General features: G+C 45.8%; 1 protein-coding gene and 1 long non-coding RNA gene across 12 annotated transcripts in view; one reads left to right on the forward strand and one right to left on the reverse strand.

Annotated features, from left to right (window-relative positions):
* Nucleotides 1-2,479: 2,479 nt before the first annotated feature.
* LOC130156571 (uncharacterized) lies at nt 2,480-11,317 on the reverse strand. The gene is made up of 3 exons (XR_008824469.1): nt 10,307-11,317; nt 5,635-7,825; nt 2,480-4,673 (listed from the first exon to the last, which is right to left on the reverse strand). It is a non-coding gene; the product is annotated as an uncharacterized LOC130156571 (long non-coding RNA).
* A 334-nt stretch (nt 11,318-11,651) lies between these two features.
* CPT1A (carnitine palmitoyltransferase 1A) overlaps nt 11,652-13,750 on the forward strand; it is a 43,215-nt gene continuing 41,116 nt past the window's right edge. For 9 of the 11 annotated variants that reach the window (XM_056353291.1, XM_056353298.1, XM_056353294.1 and 6 more), the window contains exon 1: nt 11,654-11,792. The gene's annotated coding sequence lies outside the window, so the exon portion shown is untranslated. Of the gene's footprint in view, nt 11,793-13,750 lie in introns of all 11 variants that reach the window. The other 2 variants (XM_056353301.1, XM_056353302.1) reach the window with 2 other exon arrangements.

A 13,750-nucleotide genomic window follows, 5' to 3' on the forward strand; every position in this document is an offset into this window, starting at 1 on the left:
AGAAATCATAAACTCCCCATGTACACGAAACCATCAGTGCCCTGCTTAACCAGCGCAGACTAAGGTCTGGGGCCAAGCGAAAATCCTGTGCCACCCTGGAGAGCCCCTGAGACCTGGGGCACCAGCAAGGATGCTCTCTCTACTAGTGCTAGCAACCAAGCATGTTGCTTGGTTTTCTTCTTCTTTTGGTTCGTGTGAACAACATGATCAGTTATTAAACCATTTCCACCACGTCTGGTTAGTATTTGGTGGGATTCTGCTGAACAAGATGTGTTTGAGCCACGTTTGTCCACCTTGTCTGTCAGCAGGCTGGAGTGTAAACACCAGAGTAGGTGATAGTGTCCTAGCACCAGTATTTACAGAGAGAAATAAATAAGTTGCTAAACCTCAAACCATATATTTTGTCCAGTTCAAGAGTCCATTTTGGGCAAGGGTGCCAAGTGTTTTCATGCCTGTGGCCTTCTTTTGAAAGGAGAGGCTGTTTGAGAAAGACTCGCTCTATTTGTCCCCAGCACTTGTTTTTAAAGGCAGATTCAAAGGTCTCCACTGTCTCTTGACTGCAGCAAGAATGTCTGGGAGGGAAGGGCAGGAACAGAGAACACGTCTAAATTTTCCCAGTAAAGTCAGGTCATATATCTGATATTTACCCCGCAGATATACTGCCGTATGCATGTCACATACACCTGCATGTATCATATACATTAATTAACATGCCCGGTTCAAACAAGGAGCGTGGCCAACTGACAGCATCCTACACACGAAACTCCAGGCAAGGACATCTTCGGTGAGTAATGGCCTTCCACGCAATGCTGGCACCTCGTTACAGCAGAGAGTGACATTGCCATTTGAAGGCTGCAGTTAAATGTGGGAAGGTCCGTCATGAGCTGGCAGGGCTAATAATGTTATCAGTGTAATCACCAGGCATTAGAGGAGGATTATGAAGGCATGTACCCTGTGGAAAAAAAACCCCAGAGATTGTGCAAGTTCATCTGTGTTGCATTATTATTATAGCTGCTGAAAAGTAGTGATGGATAGAGCCAGCAGCTCCTCTGCAAAAGCTAGTGATGTAAGGGTGAGTGATGTTAGCTAATCTCCAAACAGTCCAATTATATTTGCATCTATATTCATGCATTTTGCACACTTTCAGAAGAAGCCCAGCAAAACTGCACACTTCTCTTTTTGGAAGCTATGTCCAGCTCAAATCCCACGAGAGGGGCGAGATATCTGTGAGGAGCCTGCAGTGTCTGAGAGTTTTTACGAAGATAAAAACAAACAGACTTTCAAAGGGGCTTCATAGAAGTACACTCTGAGAAAGTATGTAGAAAAACTCTGCATTTAGCTAATTTCTCAAATGCAGTAACCAAAAACTATCGAAACACATTTCATGCTGCGTTTTTAAGAAGACCACTGACCTCCATGCAAGTAATCCTATGCTCCTGAGAAAGATAAGAAATAAAAAAAGATCAGTCACAAAAATTACAGGATGAAAAAATGAATCCATAACTTCCTGTTTCCAAACAGAAGAGCTAAACCACCTTCTCACACTTGGAAGGAATAGGCGGAAAATATAAGATGGCTGGGTCATCTGGTCAAGTGCTGGGGTATGACAAGTCACGGCTGCTTCAAAGATGAGAAAGTCTCACAACAAGAAAAATGCGCAGTCTGCGCTCTGTGCCTGTTCTTGGTAGTTACGTTAGGTTAAATCCCGAGGCATAAGTATTCCAAGGTCTTGGGTTTTTTTTCTTTTTTTTTTTTTTTTTTAATTTTAGCAATCGCCACACGAGGGCAGTAAGCCCTGTTTTCTACCGAAGGAATTATTTTTTTCGTTTAGGTTCCGAACATGTTGCACAAAGTGCTTGTTCAGTAGTGTATGCAGCTGATATTTGCACACTAAGGACCTAATGTGAAGCAATGCAATACCTCACCAAGCCTTCGAAGTTAAGATCATTTTGAGATACTGAATCAAATTCAGTGTTCATGAAAATAAGGACATCTATTAGGGACCAATTATTATGGCCTTTTACAAATGGCGTTATTCTAGGGCATGTGATTTTCCCACGGGTATTCTCTCCACAAAGTCATTTTCATGTATTTGTTTCAAAAACCAAAATCTGCCTGCATCAAGTTCATGATTCAAATCGTATTAGCTTCCTAGGAAAGTCACATAAAATCACTTACTGGCAGTCACTAACACTTTGCTACAAACATTAGGCCTGCATTACTATATCCTGAGAAACAACTGTTTACTATTTTCATGAGCTTTGGAAGAAAGCAGTCTCCCCTTGCACTCCGTGATGTTTCACAATATTGCTTTTCCTCACTATTCATTTTAAATCATTCAGAAAAGTATAGTCTTTGAAGGAGAGGTGCAATTTCAGTTCCTTCTCTGACCAGTTAGTTCATCCTATACTGTCATACAGAACACGGAGACTTTTCAGCCCTAGATGCTTTTAATAATTCCACATACTGATGGCTTTCTTGTCTTAGCTATTTTTCCCATGATCCTTCTCTTCCTTCATTAAACTGCAGGAACATATTTCTAGGTAGTGGTATTCTAGTCAGCCAGCAGGTCGTCCATGTGATTCTTAAACTCATTAGCTTACCAGGCACAAATGCAAAGTAGCCTTAGACTTACAGACAACAGGAGTGTAAAGCTCCAGCAGGTAGAACGTGGGGCTTTGCAATAGTCATTCCCTGGCTGCCAGCATTTTGAGAGGCAGCCTGGCAGATATGGCAAGGAAGCTGACCTGCCTACAGGTTAGTAAATAGCCCACAAAGTCATGTGTATTATTTTTTTTTAGGTCCTGGAAAACTTGTTTGCGAAATACTTCGGCAAACTGTGCTTCCAGGCACCTTTTCTTATCTGTTCTCAGCTCTTCATGTGGTTGTGATGTATGTTTTAGATATGTATGGGTAGAACTTGTCCTTGCTGTACAACCACAAAACTGAGCAGAATTACACTGAATTTAACTATTCAGTCAAAAATATGGACAAAGTCCGCTGCATGCTTACGTCACTACAAAGAGTCAGCCAAACAGGACAAAAGTACCTGTGCGCTGCTTGGTTTACTTTCTGCTGCCCATCTTGATAGGAGCTGAAGTTAATGTTGGTAAATAGGTTAGTCAAACATTTTGCTGTCTGTAACAATTTTTATTGCTTATTAGGATGGTCTCTGTTAAACATGACTAAATGCTTCAATTTCTCCAGAAACTGAAAAATATTGTAGTGATTTTCTTAGCTACTTACCCACAGAGCCAATCTTTAACCTGCTTATATTTAGGTGAAGAGTGCCATAAACTCCACTGCACCAAGTGTAAAGCATATTTTCCAGACTTGCTTTGCCTTTATATATGTAGATACATCAATGTGCTCAGGAAATATTAAATTATAAATATATAAAGGCAATAAGTTTTGCCAATTAAGTGAGGAAGAAAGATCAACATGACAAATGGCTTGTTCTGGAAGGGGCTTCCTCATGCAGGGAGGAGAATAAATGGAACAGGAGAACAGAAAACTGTAGAATAAAACAATTACCTAACTAGCTTTTGAACCTGGCAGTTCTCCAGTCTTTAAATAATTTTCCTCCCTAGTAAGGCATTAGTGGTAAAAACTGGCCATTGACTTTGTTGGTGTTGACATCAGTTTCTGATGGGGAAAAAAAAAGGCAAAAAAACCTCCAAACCCCTAGCTTGACGACAGAGGTTTCATGGCAGATGAATGGAAAATTTGGGCTTCTAATTTAAACATTTATGAACATTAACTAAGATCCTGGTTTTGCAGCTGCAGCTTTGAACTTTATAGTTGGGATCCATCTTTGTAACCCTGTATTTAAAGCACAGTATTGGACAGTCTGCTAACTGGTTCATCACCCTGTGCTGCTTCACTCTTGGAGAACCAGGGCTGGTATCAGAATGTTCCCACTGCATCATAGCTGTCTTGGGCAGTTAAAAAATCTCAGCATAACTGTGGGTACTGCCCAATTTGGGTACTATTTATGAGTATCTGGCACTGCTTTGATGTCTGTGCTTCCCCCCTTACCCCCACAGTGTTCCTAGAGACCACTTGAGAGGTTATGGCAATGTTTGCTTGCCTTTTAAATGCATGTTTCATCTCTTCCCGGTAAGGATGCAAGAAGATTCCAAGTGTCATCAGGGCCAGCAAAGGCAACAGGGCACAGCAGGAGCTGAAGGGGAAGAAAGTGGATGCCCAGAATCCTGCAACAGAATTCATACAGGCAGAGTGAGGAACTAAATATCTTTATGCAAGGGTTAGCACCATGAATCCACAGAAGAGCTGTGATATTTGCTGCCACAGCAAGCACACAAGCATACCAGAGTATCTGATGAGGAAGATGATCAGGTGCTGAGGGTGCGGAGGGTGCTGAGGCCCAGCAGCTGTAGCAAGGATGACACACAGAGCACCATGCCATAGAGGACCTGCCCCCAGCAGCAGCCTGCACACCACTGCTGCAGGTGAGGAGTCGCATCAGTAACCTGGATGTGCAGTATAGCTATGCAGGGAGATTGGAAACTGCTTTTCTTCCAGTGCAATCGTTGTCCATGCCCAAGCTTCACACTTGCTTTCTCCTGTCCTGCTCCAGTTCCTGGAGGATTTTTTTCCTCTTTTTACTCACTCAGCACTCTGCCTCACTTGAGTTGGCTGTACTACAGAAACTAAAGGAAACACATTGCAAATAAATTATGCTTTATTATGGCTGCAGATATAGAAAGATAAGGAAATTAAATAGAAAAGGTACAAAGGTAGATTTTAATTGTGAGTGTGCACTCAGCTTTGACTGAAGACGAGACTTGCATATGCTGCAGACTACAGGGCCTTCAAATCTCTTGGTTATGCATTATACATCTGAAACAAAGTCTATGAAACTGAGCTCATATTGCAGTCTGTTTATGGAAATCTGCTGGTGTTGATAAGAGAGCAACTACAGCACAGACACATGGGCATGAACGTTACAATGAAAATGAGTCCTCTTTCAGGATGTTGCGTAGTTACAATATCCTTTTCTTTCCTGAAATGGTGGTAAGGAAGTCTTTGTAAAAAGTAGCACTATGGATCTCATTTTGATTGCTGTGGCTATGGTGTTCAGCACTGGATACTTCATCTGGCTCGCTTTGGAAATAGCTCTGGCACTGATACTAGATGCCAAGAGAAGAAGGGCAGGGTTGGTCTGACCCAAATTCCCTGTGTTTTCTGGGAGATACTCTGAAATGTAGAGCAAGAAAATCACAAAGCACTAGGCAGAATGGAAGAATATGTCGTCACACAGCTGTACTTGTCACTAAAGAAAGCATATCTGAGTGAACATGACAATTAATAAGTAAAATGCCATCATGAAGTGTGGATGTTCTTCAGTCACCTATGGATGAACTGCTGGCATTTGAAGGGAAAAGTCTACACTGACACAGCAATGCTACGTAACCGACAGCAGTTCTAGTGAGCGTTGCCATGCTTTGGAGTTATATTTTATTTGTTCAAAAGATATGAAAGAAGTGGAAGGGGAATCTTCCAATCCTCTCAGCTGGAGGAGGCATGTAGTCTTTCCTGTGCATTTTTCATTCTGTCTAAAATGGCAAAATCACGTGAAATTAAGGGAAGTTTCTCCTCCTAACTCCCCACCTGCACAGATTGGTTTCTGCATGGACTTCCCACGTACTCTGCTTGTCTTGAACGATGACCACCATTGAGGACCTCACTTTGTCCCTAGAGTAGCAAGGAATTGAACTCACTTCCTTCATTTTAGGCTTAGCCTCTAAACAGCAGTTCCATCTCCTTCAATCTCTGCACACAGTCTAAGAATTACTGTAAGGCACATAATTGTTATACTAGAAATCAAATAAACACAGCTAGTTAATACCGTTGCCCTTGCAGGCCTGTGTGGGTAGTAAACAAACAGCTCTGCTTCCATCTGGTAGATTGCAATAGGAAGTAGTACATACAGTATCTGATGCCCAAAGAGCAAAACAATCTGCAGTACTTAACCCCTTTAGTTATGCCTTGAATTTGAAACTGTTCAGGAAAACAATGCTATCAATTTGTGAGCTACTGTTGGTCTGAGGGACAGATTTTCTATTGACAATAAAAAAAAATATTTTATAAATGGATGTAACAGTGTCTTCCCAAAAGTATCTCCTAGATTCCGTAATATGAACAAACCAGCCTCTAAATAACCTTCCAAATGCTCTCTAAAGAAACCTCTACTCTATGCTAGAAATTATGGTGTGTATTTTCAGGTCAGAGAGTTTTCTTTCTTTTGCAGAGTTTAGGGAGTGTCACAAACACAAGCACTATTAGGTTGCGACATTCACTGTGGCTTTTTCTAACATACCATGACCTTTAGTATTGTATTTTTGACTTGTTCCCTTACCTTAGAAAACTCCCTGCTCCATACTTCCCTTTCAAAGCTTGGCCAGGATCCATTTTGCTACTGTTAACATAACCTTAGGCACATGCTGCGAGGCTTAAGTAATGTCCTTCATACATGGGATGTCATCCACCTTCTCACATCCAGGATGGCATAGGGAGATCCATATTCCTCACCCAATGTGACTGTGAAAGACAAAGCCAGGAGTCATAAACATACAAAGTAAGAGAAAAGAAGTGAAACATCAGGAGAGAAACTAAAACCAGGAGATCTAAAAATCTGTGTGTGGGGCATATCCATCACTTGCTGGGCAATCTCATCTGTATGCCATGGCAGTACTATTCATTTGGCTCTTACTGGTCAATATGTATCAAAAATAATTTGGAAAGACAGTGAATTGTTTAAAATGCGGTGTTTTGAGTACGCAGATGTCATTTAATTTCTTTTGGACTTTTCTGCCACAGATGCTCAGGCACTTTTAGAAAATCTCAGTAGGATTTATCCAGAATTACTTGGCTATAAATTTAACTTTTCCGGAAAAACTTAGGTCACCTGCTAAATTTATGGACGTTTTGGTCAGCAGCGTATTAGATCTATACCTATCCTCATCTCAATGGATATTGATCAGTGCTTGTGTTCACTTGGTCCCCTGGTCCTCTCTTTGGAGGTGATGTTACAATAGGTAAGACTCTCTCAGGGGTACAAAATAGTAATACCAGGCCCTGGGAGCATAACCCTGGCCACGGAGAATTCTTAGATCAGATCTATGGAATTTAGGTGGGTTTTCACCACCTGCAAATTTGTCATTGTGTCATTTCTGAAGCAATAATGCATTACTTACTGGCTAGATGGCATCTACAAGTGTTCACTTTCCAAGGATATCGTAAAGTCTAGCTAGTTTGACAGAGCACTGAAAAAGTTCACTCGCTTTCTTTTGATTTATAAACGCTGAGCAAAACCTGTAACACGTTTTGAGTGATCATTCTGCAATTCCTTAATCAATGAATTCAAACACAAAACACTCATTAAGACACTGAAAGTGAATAATCAGTTCTAAAAAGGATATTGCTTAGAAGAGGGGCATATTTCTTTTCCCAAAATGTCTCACAGATGCTCACTGTATGTTCTCTGCTAGCTCTGGCTGCCACAGGATGGGATGACAAACCTGTTGACAACTCAGTCAAGTGAGGTTAGTAATATCCATTTTATCTGGTCTAAAAAAAGCAGGGCAAGACATAGCAACTCATTCTGTTCTGGTTAAATATATATTGAATTGCTACTGTATCATCACGAGAAAGTATTTAAGAATGAACAAAGGTCAAGCCGGATCAAAGTCTGAGACATAACTGTGCTGGCAGAGCTCGGTATTGCTTGGTATAACACCGGTGGCTGAGACGATTGAATCATAGCAGTGAGGGCTTGGGAAACAGGAGTGGTCTGGAACACCTAAGAAAAGGAGGCAAGGTGTGGGCATTATTCGTGGTATGTGAAATCACTCAGTGATTTTCACTCATCAGTAATGCGCACTACACAGTTTTGCAACATCTTGCCCTTGACTAAAAATCCCATACCCTTTTGGACACTGCATTTTGGAAGGATCTTCACTTTTCCTGCATCATCTCGCAGAAAGGTAAACGTGGCCATTTTGTGAGTCTGCACACGTGTATGTGTGTACGCTGTCGGGGCCCTGGGGTTATCTGCCCTCCACCCCTCCTGGGCTTTTGGCTGCCAGACCTCTGGGCCTGTTTAGACACTGGGTGCAGGTGTCTTGAAATGAGCTGTTGGGGGAAGCTGCGCTGCAAGGTCCCAGTGGGGCTCCCCGCTTCGCTTTGGAGTAGCTTTGAAGCTGAGGTTCTCACCCTCGGTGCCTTCCTGCAGCTGTCTTGCACTTGGCTGTGCTCCCTGTTGATCCAAACCCTAATCCCGACAGTTTTCCAGCTTGACAATCCTGGACTTGCCTCATCACTGAAGATCTAATGATCTGGCCAACCCTGTTTGTTGTCACCAGACCTGTCTTGCTCACCTTGTTCAGGTGCCATGGGAAGGTGCCCTGCACACACTTACCTACAAAAAGTTACATTATGGGGCTGTTCTACACTTCACTTACAACAGATTTGGTTTGCCACTCAGGCTATCAACAGTAAGTTGGTCTGAGACACTGACTTGCCCTGTGCTTACATCCTAACTATGAAGTGGAAACCTTCATTTTCAAGTATCACGGGAGATAACAGGAAGGAAAAAACCCAAATGGTCTTGGTTCTGTTTAAAATGAAACTGCAGTGGTGTTTTGACTAGCAAGCAGACTGGGAAAATATCTGCCCAAGCAACTAAGACTGCACCCGGTAAATTTGTGCTCTGAAGGTCTTGAATAATTCAATTTCAATAAGCAGAATAATTCTGTTTCAAGACAACAAAGAGAATTGCTTGTCTATATTAAAACTGCGTGACTTAAGCAACTTGAGAAACCGAATTAATTCAAAAATATACACCAAAACAGAACAACACAAAATTTCACTGGAGATAGCCAGGTTTCCAGACCAGATCCATGTTAAAGCCATAGTAGTTTGTCATCATTAAAATCTGTTCAAAAATAGACAAGTGTAAATATAACGAAAGATTGGTGTAGCGGTTAAGAAAAGCTGCTACAGATAAGCTGTGCTGCATGTACAGAAGCCAGGAAGTCTTGAATGCCTGGGGTAAGATAACCAAATGTATTTAATCCAAGAGCTACATATCCATCGTGGTAAACTGACATTATTTCAGTCTGCTGCAGTACAGATAAATGTGGCCTGTCATTGATTAGTTTGATTTCTTTGGATTACAAGAGTCAAAATTAATCTGCTAGGGAGGTCTTACAGCACCAAGCACATGTTCTCTGTGCTGATCGTACTCATAATTTTTTCGAAATTAAAAATACATAATTTACAGAAGAAAAATTGACTGACTTTTGCTGAGCTGTGCAACTTTGCTACAGAAGCACAGGCCACACTGCAGGCCTGCAGATAACTGCAGTTACAGCCATGAGAGGCAGAATCACCTTACACCCCTAGCTGAAGAAACATGGTTATCAGAGAAGACAGAGCACTTTGGCACAGTGAAGACACACACAGGATGGTCTCACAGAAGCATCTAACTTGCTCCTTGTGGGTTAATGCATGAATGGAGCCTGACCTAGGTGTCAGCGTCAGGACCACTGGGAGCTGCTCACAGGATTTCCTTCTGTAAGGTTTACATTTGCCAGCTAAATAGAGCCATGTCAGGTTTGGCTAAGTTACAATAATTACAGCCGTACCTAACGCAATACTTGTCATGTCTTTACTAAGGTTAGCTGCAGGGGGTTTGGAAGTTATGTTAAAGTAAGCACTCTATCTGGGTGCTCCCTAATTCATGAATGCTTGCACAATTATTGGGAAATCAAAGCAATTAACACCAACACGTGTTCCCCTCTGACTGATTTGCTGTGTAGATGAAAATGTTGGCTGGGGAATTAAGATATGGATGAAACTCCTGGTAAAACAAACACGAGCAGATTTGGTTTATTTTTTCAATATTTGAAAGGCAAAAGGTACCTGGAGGATAAAACTCAAGACCTGACAAGACATTTTAGGTTGCCTTTGTGCATGATGAAAAACTTGCAGATGTTTTTTTCTTTTTAAGCTATTAATTACCTTCTTGCAACTTTACAAATTAATTCCTATCTGCTATTGCTAAAAATATGTAAATGTGAATGCTACCAAATGTGGGCATGTAGCTGGGTTTGTATTGATTTATTCTTTTGTCCTGTTTCTCCCCTTGCTAATACTAACAGACCTAAATCCCTCTTCTTTTCCTCCTCCTTCCCTTGCTTTCTTCTCTGTGTCCTTCTGAAACAATAACATCTTAAAATTGCATCATTAGGCACAGAACACTAGAAGGGAAAATTCTGACCAGAAGTGGGGTTTTCTTCCCATTGACATTGCATGATCTTAAGGGTAAGGGAGAGCCTTAGTGTCTGTAGTGTCCGTGCTTCTGGATTTGGTCATATGTTTGTGTCTTTTGGAGCCTTCAGACACATCCAGGAAATTGCAGCAGGCAGGAGTGTGTGGCTGGGTGGGTCTGCCCACAAAGGAAAAATGGATGAATCCCAACGCGTACTAGCTCAAAGAAGAGACTTCATACTGGCACCGCTGCAGTCTGACAGGCCATGACCTCCTTTTGGGACAGAGCAGTCTTCCTGCTGTTATCATACTGAAATTAAACAGAGCATCAGATATTCAAGCTGTGAGCTCTTGAAAGTGACCAGCCCATTAAAATTTTTTATTAAAAATTACTCATTTCCAGCTGAGTGCCATTCTGCCCAGAGACTAACATGCATGCTTTCATTTGAATTACTTGCATGATTCTGCATTTTTTTAAAGAATAGAATTATTTTTGCTGACATGTATTGAGTGTACTTATTTCCTTCAAATCCCAGTATCTGCTGGAGCAGAGCAGACTGGCTGGGCCTTCCCAGGGAGGCTGTCTTGGCTCCACGGCTGCACCCCGAACCTCCAGCTCAGGGTTCCCCTGCTGAGGGGCTAGCACTGAAAGCTGTTGCTGGCCCACACCTTCCCTGGGCAGCCCCAACCCAGCCCCACCAACACGGGAGCTCTGCATTTGTGCTGCCCCCTAAGAACCTCGCTCGCCTGTCGCCTCACTGTAGCCAGAGCCCAGGTTCGACAGAAAAAGGCGCCAGTGAGGGCTCCCTTGCAGAGGGGGCCAGGAGTGAGAGTCATCGTCGGGCCTCACCTCCCCTTGGAAACCCCTTCCCAGCCCCACCAACCCTGCCGCTCCGCACCTGCGCTGACACCTGACTCTCAGCCTTGCCAGAGCCCATCTTGAAGGAGCTCTTGAAGGAGCCATCGCCTAGGGCTCCCACACAGAAGGGGGACCGAAAGCTGTTCGTAAAGTCGTTTTTTCTCGGCAGCCCCTTCACGGCGCCACCAAGCAGAGCCCCCCCGCGCCCCGTTTCCCACCGTGCACCTTTCCCCCCACACATTTGCACCCCCGGGGCCTCTCCTCGCAGCCCCGGAGCCCCCTTCCCCACGGCGCCCGCGTCCCAGCCCACTCCCGCAGCCCCCAGCCCACATCCCCTCAGCTCCCCGCAAGACGCCCCTCGGCCCCGCCCCGGGCTCCCCACCAATCACGCAGCGCGCCCCGCCCTCCCCGCCTATCAGAGCCCACCTCCCTTCCCGCCTCCGTTCCGCCCACACGGGCCGCTCCTGCGGCCCCGGCCCGGCCCCGCCCCCCTTCCGCCGACAGCCAATGGGGGCGCGGGCGGCAAGCCCGGCTCTGGCAGGCTGCGCGAGGGAGCGGCCGCGCCTCACTCGCCGCTCTGCTCGCTCCGGCCCGGCCCGCCCCGCCTGAGCGCCGGTTACCGCCATTCTCTCGGCAGGTGGGTGGCGGCGGGCGGCTGCTGGGCGCAAGTCCTCCATCGCCGGCTTTCCCAGCGCGGCTCGGCTTAGCTCCGCCGCCTGCAGGCGGGGGGCTCCGGGGGAACGGGGTAGGGGGCAGCGACGGGCCGTGGTTTCCTCCGTGTCCGGCTGATTCACTGCGGGCTGCCGCTCCGCCCCTTCCCCGCCACCCTGCGCCTGGGCGCCGAGGGACGGCGAGACCGGGCTCGCTCGGTCTGTTTTTAGCTTAATAATTATTTTCATTGGGCGAGCGCGAAGTTCTGTGGTAAATGTGCGAGTGCGGTGGGTGCTGCCCCCTGCGCGGGGCTGGAGGGAAGGGTGCAGCCGCCGGGGGGGCGGCCGGAGGGGGCCGGGAGCGCCCCGGGAAGGCACGGTGCCCGCGGCGTCCCGCTGGCGTCTGTCCCCGGCCTCGGGGTTCGGTAGTGCCGCAGAGCGGGGCGGGGGTGGCGGCGGGGAGCGGTGGCACGCAGTGACACGGGGGCGCTCGCTGCAGCTACGCCGCCTGAAGCACGGTGGCTTGGGTGACCCGCTGCACCGACCCACCGGCGGTACGAGCCCCGGCTGTGGCGGTGGGGTCGGGGCGCCTACGTCCTGACCGGTGCGTGTGAGACACTAGTCCCTGTGCTCGTGTGACTGCAGGCGGTGACACCTATAGCAGCCGCAGTCCCTGCAAACTGCTCTGGAGATAAACACAGATGGAAAACGTTACGCTTTGTTCATGGCCTGGCAGGTTTACCGAATGAGGATGCGGATCAGACTTGTTGCAAAAGGTTAAGATCGTTGCAGCATCTTGGAACTTTCATTTTCTTGCCTCATTTTCGTACAGCTTTTGTGTTTTGTGCTATGTTTTCTGGTCGAGGCCGGAAAAAAAAAAATCGAACTAAAATATGACTCTGGTTATAACAGTTCTATACTAGTGTTGATGGAACTGTAATGGGAAGCAGCTTTTTTTGGAAAGAGAAAGGTGCAAAGCAGGATCAAGACAAATATCTCATTCTTCCTCTTACCTGGCAATTTGTCAGCACTTAAAGGACAATTGTATTGAAATTGCAAGTTTAGCAAAGATTACTGTTCAGAAACCTGCTCGCTTCCTTATCACAGTTTATAGGAATGTAAGCACTGAGAACGAGGAAGGTCTCATCCTTTTTTTTTCCTTTCCTTAAACAATTACATTTTCCTGAGTGTCTGACCTCTTCAATTTCCAGATCTACAAGCTGTGCTATGTGATTTCTGACCATTATGAACGGGTGTTATATAAAAAAAAGTATTGTAGTCCTCAGTGGTAATTGGCAGGTTCTCTTCCTGTTGTAAGCCTATCGATATAAAGTGGTAATTATTAATTTGTAGTGGCACAGGCGATAAGGTGAGTGTGGTGTGGATCTGTATAAATGTAATTTAGCATGATTACGCAGGTATCGGGGCTCTGTCATAGCCGTGACTTGGTGTGAAAGAGAAGTTGATCTGAGGGCTGTTTAGAGTTTTGAGGTGTTGTAGCCTTGCTTCAAGAGCTGCTTCCAGGAAGAAAACGTTACTTTTGGGTAAAGAAAACCGGGACATCAAACAGCCGAGGCTCTTTAGCCCGGAGAAGCAGAACAGAAACCGCCGAGCTGCACAAGCGAATACGCCCCTTTTCTCTGCTACCTCTGCCATACGCTCTGCTGCCTTCATCGCTTTGCCTTCCTCTACGGCAGCCCTAGCGCGGGGCGGGCAGCGCCTTCCCGGCAGGGCCGCCCCCCCCTCCGCGCTGCCGCTGGCCTGCGCGGCGCTGCGGCGGCGCGACCTTTCACCCACTTCCCGGGAGCGGTCACGTGGGCGCGCGGGGGGGCGGGCGCCGGGGGTGCCGCGCGCCTCCCGCCTTCTGACCCCGCGGCGGGGGCAGCACCCGCAAACGCAAACGGATGCGAGGTGTGGGGCGATGGGCGCCTGGCTGGGGGGGGTG

Source organism: Falco biarmicus, chromosome 10 (assembly GCF_023638135.1).
Source record: "Falco biarmicus isolate bFalBia1 chromosome 10, bFalBia1.pri, whole genome shotgun sequence".
Lineage (NCBI taxonomy): Eukaryota > Metazoa > Chordata > Aves > Falconiformes > Falconidae > Falco > Falco biarmicus.